The following is a 12,431-nucleotide window of genomic DNA, read 5'->3' as shown; positions in this document are numbered from 1 at the left end:
TCAGTTCCAGAAAAAAAAGTAGAACATGCTGCATTTTTTTCTGCACTGCACTGGACTGTACTGGAACGTGGTAAAACATCAAAAACGCACTGGTGCACACACGTCCTTATTTAAGGTTAAGAAAAAAATGCACTGGATTGCATTTAAAAACACGCATGCAGAAATCTGGCCATCGCTAAATATGGATCTTCTAGTTTCCAGGTTCAACAAAAAACTTGACAAGCAGCAAATGTTCACTGCTGTGCAGCTGTCTGCACCACCTAGTCTTTTTTTTTTTTCTTTTCTAAGTTCTGCCAGTCCCCATTTTACAGGTTATTTTTCTTAGGCCTATTAGCCTTTGGTATGTTTTAACACTCTTTTAGACTGTTATTGGATGTCCCAAGAGTCTTCAGAACTCCCATTTCCCTCAATGAACAAGTAAGAAAAATAGGACTTTTGTACCCATGTACTCATTTTGACTTTCTTGAAGTTCATTGAGGGACACAGGTCCCTCATCTCTGTTTTATTGTCATGCTGTCAGAAGTACGAATGCCAAAATACTGAAGCATGATGGTTGTAGCTTTTTGTTGCCATGTCCTTGGATATGTTATGACTAATGCCGCGTACACACGGTCGGACTTTTCGGCTACAAAAGTCCAACGGACAATCCGATCATGTGTGGGCTTCCCCGGACTTTCAGCGGACTTTTCCAGCCGCAAATCTGACGGACTTTAGATTTGGAACATGCTTCAAATCTTTACGTCGTAACTCCACCGGTCCCAGAAATCCGCTCGTCTGTATGCTAGTCCGACGGACAAAAACCCACGCTAGGGTAGCTATTGGCTACTGGCTATCAACTTCCTCATTTTAGTCCGGTGTACGTCATCACGTACGAATCCGTCGGACTTTTGTGTGATCGTGTGTAGGCAAGTCCGGTCGTTAGAAAGTCTGTTGAAAGTCCGTCGAAAGTCTGTCGGACTTTTGTAGCTGAAAAGTCCGACCGTGTGTACGCGGCATAAGCGTTATTGGGCGTGAAATGCGCCATTAGTTCATGTCTCTCTGTTGATTGCTGTAATGTTGTCTTGAATTTTTGGATCCATACTAAAGAGTTATGTGCAGTTACGAGCTTGATCAGCACCTGATCTTTATTGGGGCATGAGTGGTGTGGACTGACTTGGCGCGGTATATGACTTTGCTATGTGTAGTCCAATGGACTGGACAAATTAATACAGGAACTTGATTCTACGTTGTTCTATGGACCATAGGATGAGTACATGGATTGAAAACTGGCTACAAGGGCGAGTTCAGAGGGTGGTGATAAATGGGGAATACTCAGAATGGTCAGGGGTGGGAAGTGGGGTCCACCAGGGTTCTGTGCTGGGACCAATCCTGTTTAATTTGTTCATGAACGACCTGGAGGATGGGGTAAAAAGCTCAATCTCTGTATTTGCGGATGACACTAAGCTAAGCAGGGCAATAACTTCTCCGCAGCATGTGGAAACCTTGCAAGAAGATCTGAGCAAATTAACCACTTAAGGACTGAGCCTCTTTCTGAGATTTGGTGTTTACAAGTTAAAAACAGGTTTTCCCTAAATGTCTTTCAGGACAGCCAGCTTTGAGAGACCTTGGCTCCTCCCTTCACAGGAAACACCGCCTTAGCTTCAAGATTTAAGCCCCTCCTGCCCCACTGGGGGCCCTCAGTTTCGGTGTTTCCTCCGACGGGGAGACATCGCTGGGAACCAGGGTTGATCAACTGGGGAGGTTGAAGCCATTTTTTTACTGTGGCGAGAAGCTTTCCCTATCTCTATTTTTTCGTTGGCGGAACCTTGGGCCTTAGGGAAGGTGCCATTTGCTTAGCCACCCCAGCTTCTCCTGAGGGTGGGGAAGAAGCTTTGGGGGCCCCACTCTCGTTCTGTCTAGGGGGGCGTAGTTGGAAGTGCTTTGTTCCTCCCCACGTTTGGTGTGGCCGGTGAGGGAGCTCAAAGCTAGACCAGAAGACGTAGTGACGTCACGTCCAGTAGGGGCGTGCACTTCTGCCAGGGCCTGCGGCTTTCGGTTTCAGCCACGGTGTATGAGAGAGGGCCAGGCTCTGGCTGGTACGAGCCTGCAAACACTGTAGATGTCAGCAAGCGGCTCAGGAAGGCAGACCACCACGAACCTCAGCGGGAGGTTCCAGGGCAGAGGCGGCCCAGACTACTACTGATAATGCCAGCACCAGCCACTAAGGTGAGCGGAACCCTGAGGTGGGTATTCCCTTTTACCCGATAGCGCCACGGGTGTAGACCCCTCTGGTGGTCGAGGGGTTGGGAGGTGGTACTGGGACCTTGGTGGTGTTTGGTCCTAGGGACACTCTGCTTAGGAGTATGGCCTTGCATTTGGTTTTAAAAGTGAGCTGGAGGACTGCAATGCTCAGCATGCCGTTTGTGCAGTAAGCCTGAGGAACTGCATTGCCCAGCATGCCCTTTGTGCAGTAAGCCTAAGGAATCGCAGTGCCCAGCATGCCCTTTGTGCAGTAAGCCTGAGGAACTGCAGTTCCCAGCATGCCCTTTGTGCAGTAAGCCTGAGGAACTACAGTGCCCAGCATACCCTTTGTTCAGTAAGCCTGAGGAACTGCAATGCCCACTGTGCGGTGAGCCTGAGGAACTACAAAGCCCAGCATGCCCTCTGTGCGGTGAGCCTGAGGAACTGCAATGCCCAGCATTCCCTCTGTGCAGTGAGCCTGAGGAACTGCAATCCCCTGCATGCCCTTTTTTTTTCAGTCGGGTTCAGCCCCAGGCTGTCCCCCCGTCAGCTCAGCAGAGTATTGCACCTGCCCGCCAGTCTTATCCTCTGCTATTGGAGGGGCACTAGTGACAAGCTGAGGAGGAGCCATTTAGCGCTTCTTCAGGCTCCCAGGTGGAGTCAGAGGAAGAGGGGTTGGGTGGTGAGCCCTCTTGCTACAGGCTTTCCCTTGAGGGGGTGGAGGATTTCTTGGGAGACATCCGTAACATCCTGGTAATCCAGGAGAAGAAGCCGCTATCACTCCAGGACCAGATGTATCAGGTCTTGGGGGAACAGAAGACGTTGTTCCCGGCCCAGGAAGGTCTGGTGGAAGCCATCAACGATTGGCTAGACCTGGGAAGAAACCCTTCCTTTCGAGGGCCGTGAAGCCTAGGTTTTCTTTTTAAGGAGGACGTCAGTCGGTAGGGTACTCAGACTGGACGCAGCCTTCTATCAGGTTTCCAGGCGTACAGACCTTACCTGGGAGAGATCCCATGGACAAGAGGATGGATCCGCTCTTGAAGGACACCTGGGACTCTACCTTGGGGCGCACATAGGAGCAGGGACTGAAACAATCTGGTCATCCTTTCCCATGCTTTTGCGCGGGGGGTGGCATATAGTGCAGATGCCTCGTCTGATTCACTGCATATGTCTGCCAGATCCTCAGCCCTAGTCAACTCAGTTAGAGCTTAGCAGTAGGACAGTGCGTCCAAGGCTAAGCTCTGTGGGATTCTCATAGAGGGCTTGTTTTGAATTGGTCCTGGTCTGGAAACCATTTAGATCAGACTGCTGATGGGTGAGAGTCCTTTCCCATCTGCTGTAGTATGGGGAAGCAAGCAAGGAATAAGTCTGGCCCTCAGAGAGGATTCAGGGTTCCAAAGGCCGACGTGAACCCCAGAGAGGTCTTGGGGTCAGTAAGGCAGTGCGAAATGGGGAGTTCGTCCTCCCGAATAGTCTGAAGGAAGATTGGGGGCCTTCCTCCAATCTTTTCTTCTAGGGATGATAAGAAGGGGTCACCGGCTTGATTTTGCAAGCCCACCCTCCCCAGCCGTTCATCACCAGTTTACCAAACTGCATGGAAAAGCGTCAGCCTTACTACCCTCCCTGGAAAATCCTAAATGTGGTATCAACAGTGGCTTAGTGGCTGGCACTCCGGACTAGCAGCACTCAAACCATAGGTTCTATCTCGGACAGGGTATCGCCTGCTTGCGGCTTGAATAGTAAACAGCAGAGTATCCTGAAATTAGGCAAGGGCCTAGTTACCAGTGCCACATCAGTATGTTGTTTTAAAAGGGTGTTCCCGGTCCTGGAAGCTTGGGTGAAAGCCATCAAAGGCTGTCAGGACCTGGTGAGGAAATCCTTTTTTTCAGGGGGAGGTAGAGGAGCCAGTTAGCACTTCTTCCGGCTTCCAGGTAGAGGGGTTGGACAGCGAGTCCTTTAGACCCTTTCATTACAAGCTTACCCTGGAGGAGATGGAGGATCACTTGGGAGCCATCCGTGCCACCCTGGGAATCCAGGAGTAGAAGCTGTTATCACTCCATGACCAGAGGGGTTAAAGTGGCACAGTGGCTAATGGGTTAGCATTTTTGCCTACCAGCACTGAGTTTCTGGTTTCGCACCCCAAACATACCACTTCATATAGAGAGGGTTGGTTCTTCCTCTGTTAAACATAACTCCTGACTCAGGGACTTTCCTAAATTCAGGACCTGGGGGAAGAGAATAACTTACAGAAGGCTCCGTATAGACTCAGCTACCCCCCCCCTATAAACTGCTTAATGGCAATCACAGACCAGAGGGACACTTATCTGCACATTCCCAGGGTGGAGAGTTGTCAAAAGTTTCCCAGGCTGATGGTAGAACCAGGGAAGGCGTGCAACTCGTTTATCTTGAAACCAAGCTCCTATTTATCTTGAAACCAAGGTTATGTCTCCTATTTTCACTGTACCGCATTGACCCAAGAGGCTTTGATTCCCAAGCCGGTATGTTCTGCCGTGGAACCTTCCTGAATACTGCCAATCCGGGAGGACCTTTTATCTTAGGGCCATTCTGCTGTCCCCAGGTGGAGTGGTGGATTCTCCCTGCATGGCTTCCGAGGAGGAATTGCTAAAGGCAAGAGCTTCTCAGATGGGGTGGTGGCCCTGCTAAGTAGCAGGAAAAGGGAAACCTGCTCCATCTACCGGAGACATTTTCAACAGCTGGTACGCAGAGGGCGTTCCCAATCAGGGGCCCCCTTTTCTACAAATATTTCCATACCAGGTGATTTCTTTTTTAAAAGGGTACCCTCGAAGTTTCACAGAGGCCAAGAAATTATTTTGCCAACTTTCGGTTCAGATCCTGTGGGTGAACATATGTTGGATGTTAACAGGTTGTAGCACCTTTGCCAAACTCTACAGGTTTGACCTGTGGATCACTAAGGATCAGACTTTCAGGGAAAAAAGGGGTCCTACAAGTGGTGGTCCCACCCTAGGGTTAAGTGCTCGTTTATCCTCTCAAAGGTGGCTGTCCTGAAAGACGTTTAGGGAAAATCAGAGTTACGTACCGGTAACGTCTTTTTACAGGAGTCTTTTAGGACAGCACCGATACCCACCCGAAAAATGTGTCTGCAATAAGGTGACTGCCCACTGGCTAAGTGGGTAGCAGTTCTGTCTAGCACCACTGGGGTTGCTGGTTCAATTCCCCAACATTCTATTGAAGTCCCTGACAAGGGAACAGTCAGGAGGATTAAAAGTTATGTGTATGACATGTTCTTGTGTCTCCCCAGCTGGCCGGAGGTACTCTTAGAAGACTGAGGGCCCAGTGGGACAGGAGGGGATTAAATCTTGAAGCTAAGGTGGTGTTTCCTGTGAAGGTAGGAGCCAAGGTCTCTCAAAGGTGGCAGATGTTACGGTACGTACCTCCTGATTTTTTTTTTTTTTTTTTGCTATAAAATGACTTGGAACCCCCAAACATTATATATTTTTCTTCTAACATTCTAGAGAATAAAATGGCGGCCGTTGCAATACTTTTTGTCACACCGTACTTGCGTGGCGGTCTTACAAGAGCACTCTTTTTGGAAAAAATTCACTTTTTTGAATTAAAAAAATAAGACAACAGTAAAGTTAGTCCAATTTTTTTCTATATTGTGAAAGATAATGTTACATCGAGTAAATCGCAGCAATACCTCACGTGTGGTTTGAACACCGTTTTCATATGCAGGCGCTGCTCACGTATGCGTTCGCTTCTGCACGCGAGCTTGGCAGGACGGGGCATGTTAATTGGGTTTTTTTTTTCTTATTTATTTTACCTTTTATTTTTGATTTTTGTCACTGTTCTTTAAAAAAAAAATGGGTGACTTTTATTCCTATTACAAGGAATGTTAACATCCCTTGTAATAGAAAAAAAGCATGACAGGACCTCTTAAATACAATGAGGCAAAAAAGTTTTTAGTCAGCCACCAATTGTGCAAGTTCTCCCACTTAAAAAGATGAGAGAGGCCTGTAATTGTCATCATAGGTATGCCTCAACTATGAGAGACAAAATGTGGAAACAAATCCAGACAATCACATTGTCTGATTTTTGAAAGAATTTATTTGCAAATTATGGTGGAAAATAAGTATTTGGTCACCTACAAACCAGCAAGATTTCTGGCTCTCACAGACCTGTATCTTCTTCTTTAACCACTTAACAACCGGCCCATAGCTGAATGACGGCTACAGGGCGGTTTCTTAACTCTGGAAGGGCGTCCAAGGACGAACACATCCGTCCAGAGGACCCGGCGCATCACAGATCCCGGTAAATGGCCGCTGATCGCGGTCATTTAACGTGATCAATCCATCAAATGATGGAGAGATCACATGTAAACAAACCGGCGTCATCCCATGACGCCGGTTCCTCTCCTCCCCTCTCTGTACCGATCGGTACACTGTGAGCGGAGAAGGGGAGGGATTGGATGGCAGCAGCGCTGTGGGCTGGATGTGTAGTGCCCACAGCACTGCTCAGTGACATCCAGCCATCCATCCATCCATGCTCAGCCATCCCTAATGCTCTGCAATGCCCCACAACACTGTGCAATACTCTGCAATACCCAGCAATACTCTGCAATACCCTGAAATACTCTGCAATACCCCACAATACTGTGCAATACTCTGCAATACCCCACAACACTGTGCAATACCCTGAAATACTCTGCAATACCCCACAACACTGTGCAATACTCTGCAATACCCCACAATACTGTGCAATACTCTGCAATACCCCACAATACTGTGCAATATCCTGCAATACTCTGCCATACCCAGCCATACTCTGCAATACTCGGTGATACCCAGCCATACCCAGTCATACTCGGCAATACCCTGCAATACCATGCCATACTCAGCCATACTCAGCCATACTCGGCGATACCCTGCCATACTCTGCAATACCCAGCCATACTCTGCAATACCCAGCCATACCCTGCCATACCCAGCCATACTCTGCAATACTCGGTAATACACATCCATGCTCTGCCATACTCAGCCATACCCTGCCATGCTCGGCCATACTCTGCCATGCTCAGCCATACCCAGCCATGCTCAGCCATACTCGGCTATACTCTGCCATGCTCAGCCATACTCAGCTGTACTCGGCCTTTGTATGTGGCCAGGCTGTGGAAGTCTCTCACATGTGGTATCGCTGTACTCAGGAGGAGTAGGAGAATCTATTTTGGGGTGTCATTTTTGGTATGTACATGCTATTTGTTAGAAATATTGTATAAATGGACAACTTTGTGTTAAAAAAAAAAATGCGTTTTAACCACTTCCCGCCCGCCGGCTGTCATACGACGTCCTTGACTTTGTGCGGGGATATCTGAATGATGCCTGCAGCTACAGGCATCATTCAGATATCAACTTTTTTAGCCGGCGATTCCCTACAGCATAACGATTATAGCAGCTGTTCCACTGCTTGATCGTTCTTACATGAGGCGAGAGGGGACGTTCCCCCCCCCCCCCTCCCGCCGCCCTGCGGTGCTTCTACCGACTCACTGCTAAGATCGAAGCCAGGATCTTTTTTTTTTTTTTTTACTTCAGGCTTCCCAGCCTAGAGGTGAGATGTGGGGTCCTATTGACCCCATATCTCACTGTAAAGAGGACCTGTCATGCCATACTCCTATTACAAGGGATGTTTATATTCCTTGTAATAGGAATAAAAGTGGTCAAAAAAAATGTTTTTTTGGAAAAAAGCATCAAACTAAAATAAAGTAAAATGAACAATAATAAAAAAAAAAATTTTAAAGCGCCCCTGTCCCTGTGTGCTCGTATGCAGAAGCGAACGCATACATAAGTCCCGCCCACATATGAAAACGGTGTTCAAACCACACATATGAAGTATCGCTGCGATCAGTAGAGCGAGAGCAATAATTTTGGCCCTAGACCTCCTCTGTAACTCAAAACATGTAAAAAATTTTAAAGCGTCGCCTATGGGGATTTTTAAGTAGCGAAGTTTGGCGCCATTCCACAAGCGCATGCAATTTTGAAAGGTGACATGTTGGGTATCTATATACTCAGCGTAACTTCATCTTTCACATTATGCAAAAACTTTGGGCTAACTTTAGTGTTTTGGTTTTTTTTAAAGCACAAAACTGTTTTTTTTTTTCAAAAAAAAACATTCGAAAAATTGCTGCGCAAATACCGTGCGAGATAAAAAGTTGCAATGACCGCCATTGTATTCTCTATGGTCTTTGCTAAAAAAACATATATAATGTTTTGGGGTTCTATGTCATTTTCTACCAAATAAATGATGATTTTTACATGTAGGAGAGAAATGCCAGAATTGGCCTGGGCACTCCAGAACGCCTGAAGGTGCTTCCTGCATGATGGGCCTCTGTATGTGGCCACACTGTGTAAAAGTCTCACACATGTGGTATCGCCATACTCAGGAGCAATAGCAGAATGTGTTTTGGGGTGTAATTTGTGGTATGCATATGCTGTGTGTGAGAAATAACCTGCTAATATGACAATTTTGTGAAAGGAAAAAAAAAACTTGATTTTGCAAAGAATTGTGGGAAAAAATGACAACTTCAAAAAACTCACCATGCATCTTTCTAAATACCTTGGAATGTCTTCTTTCCAAAAAGGGGTCATTTGGGGGGTATTTGTACTTTTCTGGTATGTTAGGGTCTCAAGAATATAGATAGGCCGTCAGTACTTCAGGTGTGATCAATTTTCAGACATTGGCACCATAGCTTTTGGACTCTATAACTTTCACAAAGACCAAATAATATCCACCGATTTGGGTTATTTTTACCAAAGATATGTAGCGGTATAAATTTTGGCCAAAATATATGAAGAAAAATTACTAATTTGCAAAATTTTATAACAGAAACGAAGAAAAATGCATTTTTTTTACAGATTTTTCTGTCTTTTTTCTTTTATAGCGTAAAAAATAAAGAACCCAGCGGTGATTAAATACCACCAAAAGAAAGCTCTATTTGTGTAAAAAAAAGGACAAAAAATTCATATAGATACAGTGTTGCATTACTGAGTAATTGTCATTCAAAATGTGAGAGCACCAAAAGCTGAAAATTGGTTATTAAGGGGGTTTAAGTGCCCAGTGGTCAAGTGGTTAAGAGTCTCCTCTGTCCTCCACTCATTACCTGTATTAATGGCACCTGTTTGAACTTGTTTTCAGTATAAAAGACACCTGTCCACAACCTCAAACAGTCACACTCCAAACTTCACTATGGTGAAGACCAAAGAGCTGTCGAAGGACACCAGAAACAAAATTGTAGACCTGCACCAGGCTGGGAAGACTGAATCTGCAATAGGCAAGCAGCTTGGTGTGAAGAAATGAACTGTGGAGCAATAATTAGAAAATGGAAGACATACAAGACCACTGATAATCTCCCTCAAACTGGGGCTCCACGCAAGATCTGACCTCATAAATGATCACAAGAACGGTGAGCAAAAATCCCAGAACCACACGAGGGGACCTAGTGAATGACCTGCAGAGAGCTGGGACCAACGTAACAAAGGCTATCATCAGTAACACACTAAGCTGCCAGGGACTCAGATCCTGCAGTTCCAGACGTATCCCCCTGCTTAGCCAGTACATGTCCGGGCCTGTCTGAGGTTTGCTAGAGAGCTTTTGGATGATCCAGAAGAGAATTGGGAGAATGTCATATGGTCAGATGAAACCAAAGTAGTTTGGTAGAAACACAACTCATCGTGTTTGGAGGAGAGAGAATGCTGAGTTGCAACCAAAGAACACCATACCTACTGTGAAGCATGGGGGTGGCAACATCATGCTTTGGGGCTGTTTCTCTGCAAAGGGAACAGGGCAACTGATCCGTGTACATGAAAGAATGAATGGGGCCATGTATTGAGTGCAAACCTCCTCCCATCAGCAAGGGCATTAAAGATCAAACATGGCTGGGTCTTTCAGCATGACAACGATCCCAAACACACTGCCTGGGCAAGGAAGGCGTGGCTTCGTAAGAAGCATTTCAAGGTCCTGGAGTGGCCTAGCCAGTCTCCAGATCTCAACCCCATAGAAAACCTTTGGAGGGAGTTTAAAGTCCGTGTTGCCCAGCAACAGCCCAAAAACATCACTGCTCTAGAGGAGATATGCATGGAGGAATGGGCCAACATACCAGCAACAGTGTGTGACAACCTTGTGAAGACTTACAGAAAACTTTTGACCTCTGTCATTGCCAACAAAGGATATATAACAAAGTATTGAGATGAACTTTTGATATTGACCAAATACTTATTTTCCACCATAATTTGCAAATAAATTCTTTCAAAAATCAGACAATGTGATTGTTTGGATTTGTTTCCACATTTTGTCTCTCATTGTTGAGGTATACCTATGATGACAATTACAGGCCTCTCTCATCTTTTTAAGTGGACGAACTTGCACAATTGGTGGCTGACTAAATACTTTTTTGTCCCACTGTGTGAGATCTGGGGTCAAAAAGAATGTCCCTTTAACCACTTGCCTACAGGGCACTTACACCCCCCTTCCTGCCCAAGCCATTTTTCAGCTTTCAGTGCTGTCGCACTTTGACAATTGCGCGGTCATGCTACACTGTATCCAAACAAATTTTTTATCATTTTCTTCACACAAATAGAGCTTTCTTTTGGTGGTATTTAATCTCTGCTGTTTTTTTTAGTTTTTACTAAACAAAAAAGTCCAAAAATTTTGAAAAAAAATTTTTTTTACTTAGTTTCTGTCAGTAAATTTTGTAACAAAGTAATTTTTCTCCTTCACTGATGTGCGCTGATGAGACGGCACTGATAGGCTGAACTGGTGGGCATTGATGGGGTGGCACTTATGGGCACTGATTAGGTGGCACTAATATGCCGCACTGATAAGCACTGATCGGCGGCACTGGTGGGCACAGATAGGCGGTAGTGATGGACACTCGTCTCCATGTCAGGCTAGATAGAGGATCCGATCGCCTCTGCCGCTACCAACTGCTCCGGTAAGCGGCAGGGCACCAGAGAGCGGCAGGAGGGGGGGGCCTCTCCCGCCGCCGATTAAAAGTGATCTTGTGGCAAATCTGCCACAGAGACCACTTTTATCTTGAAGCGGCCCACCCGCTGAAGAAGAGGATAATGGGGTTATGGTAGCTAGCTGCTACCATAACAATGGTATTCCTCTTCAAAGTTGCATCGTAAAACGATGGTGGGCGGTCCGTAAGTGGTTAATGGGGTGGGCAACTACATGGCAAATTAAGTTTAATGTAGAAAAATGTAAAATAATGCATTTGGGTAGCAAACATATGAATGCAATCTACTCACTAGGGGTGAACCTCTGGGGGAATCTTGGATGGAAAAGGGCCTGGGGGTCCTAGTAGATGATATGCAATGCCAAGCTGCTGCTAACAAAGCAAACAGAATATTGGCATGCATTAAAAAGGGTATTAACTCCAGGGATAAACGATAATTCTCCCATTCTACAAGACTTTGGTCCGGCCTCACCTGGAGTATGCTGTCCAGTTCTGGGCACCAGTCCTCAGGGAGGATATACTGGAAATGGAGCGAGTACAAAGAAGGGCAACAAAGCTAATAAAGGGTCTGGTGGTTTTTTAGTTATGAAGAAAGGTTGCGAGCACTGAACTTATTCTCTCTGGAGAAGAGACGCTTGAGAGGGGAAATGATTTCAATTTACAAATACCATACTGGTGAACCTACAATAGGGACAAATCTTTTTGTGGAAGGGAGTTTAATAAGACATGTGGCCACTCACTAAAATTAGAAGAAAAGAGGTTTAACCTTAAACTGTGTAGAGCAGGGATTTGCAATTAGCGGACCTCCAGCTTTTGCAGAACTACAAGTCCCATGAGGCATAGCAAGACTCTGACAGCCACAAGCATGACACCTAGAGGCAGAGGCATGATGGGACTTGTAGTTTTGCAACAGCTGGAGGTCCGCTATTTGCATATCCCTGGCGTAGAGAGTTCTTTACTGTAAGAGCGGCAAAGATGTGGAATTCCTTTGCACAGGCGGCGGTTTCAGCGGGGGGGCATCGATAGTTTAAAAAAACTATTAGATAAACACCTAAACGACTGCAACATACAGGGATATACAATGCAATACTGACATATAATCAAACACATAGGTTGGTCTTGTGTCTTTTTTCAACCTCTCCTACTATGTATATGTAACTACGTTGGAAGACCCTGTCTATAAACTGCCTTGTCCTTACCAAGGGCCTTTAACCATGGAGAC

This window comes from Aquarana catesbeiana, linkage group LG03 (assembly GCF_042186555.1).
Source record: "Aquarana catesbeiana isolate 2022-GZ linkage group LG03, ASM4218655v1, whole genome shotgun sequence".
Taxonomy (NCBI): domain Eukaryota; kingdom Metazoa; phylum Chordata; class Amphibia; order Anura; family Ranidae; genus Aquarana; species Aquarana catesbeiana.
This window is presented reverse-complemented; position numbering follows the sequence as displayed.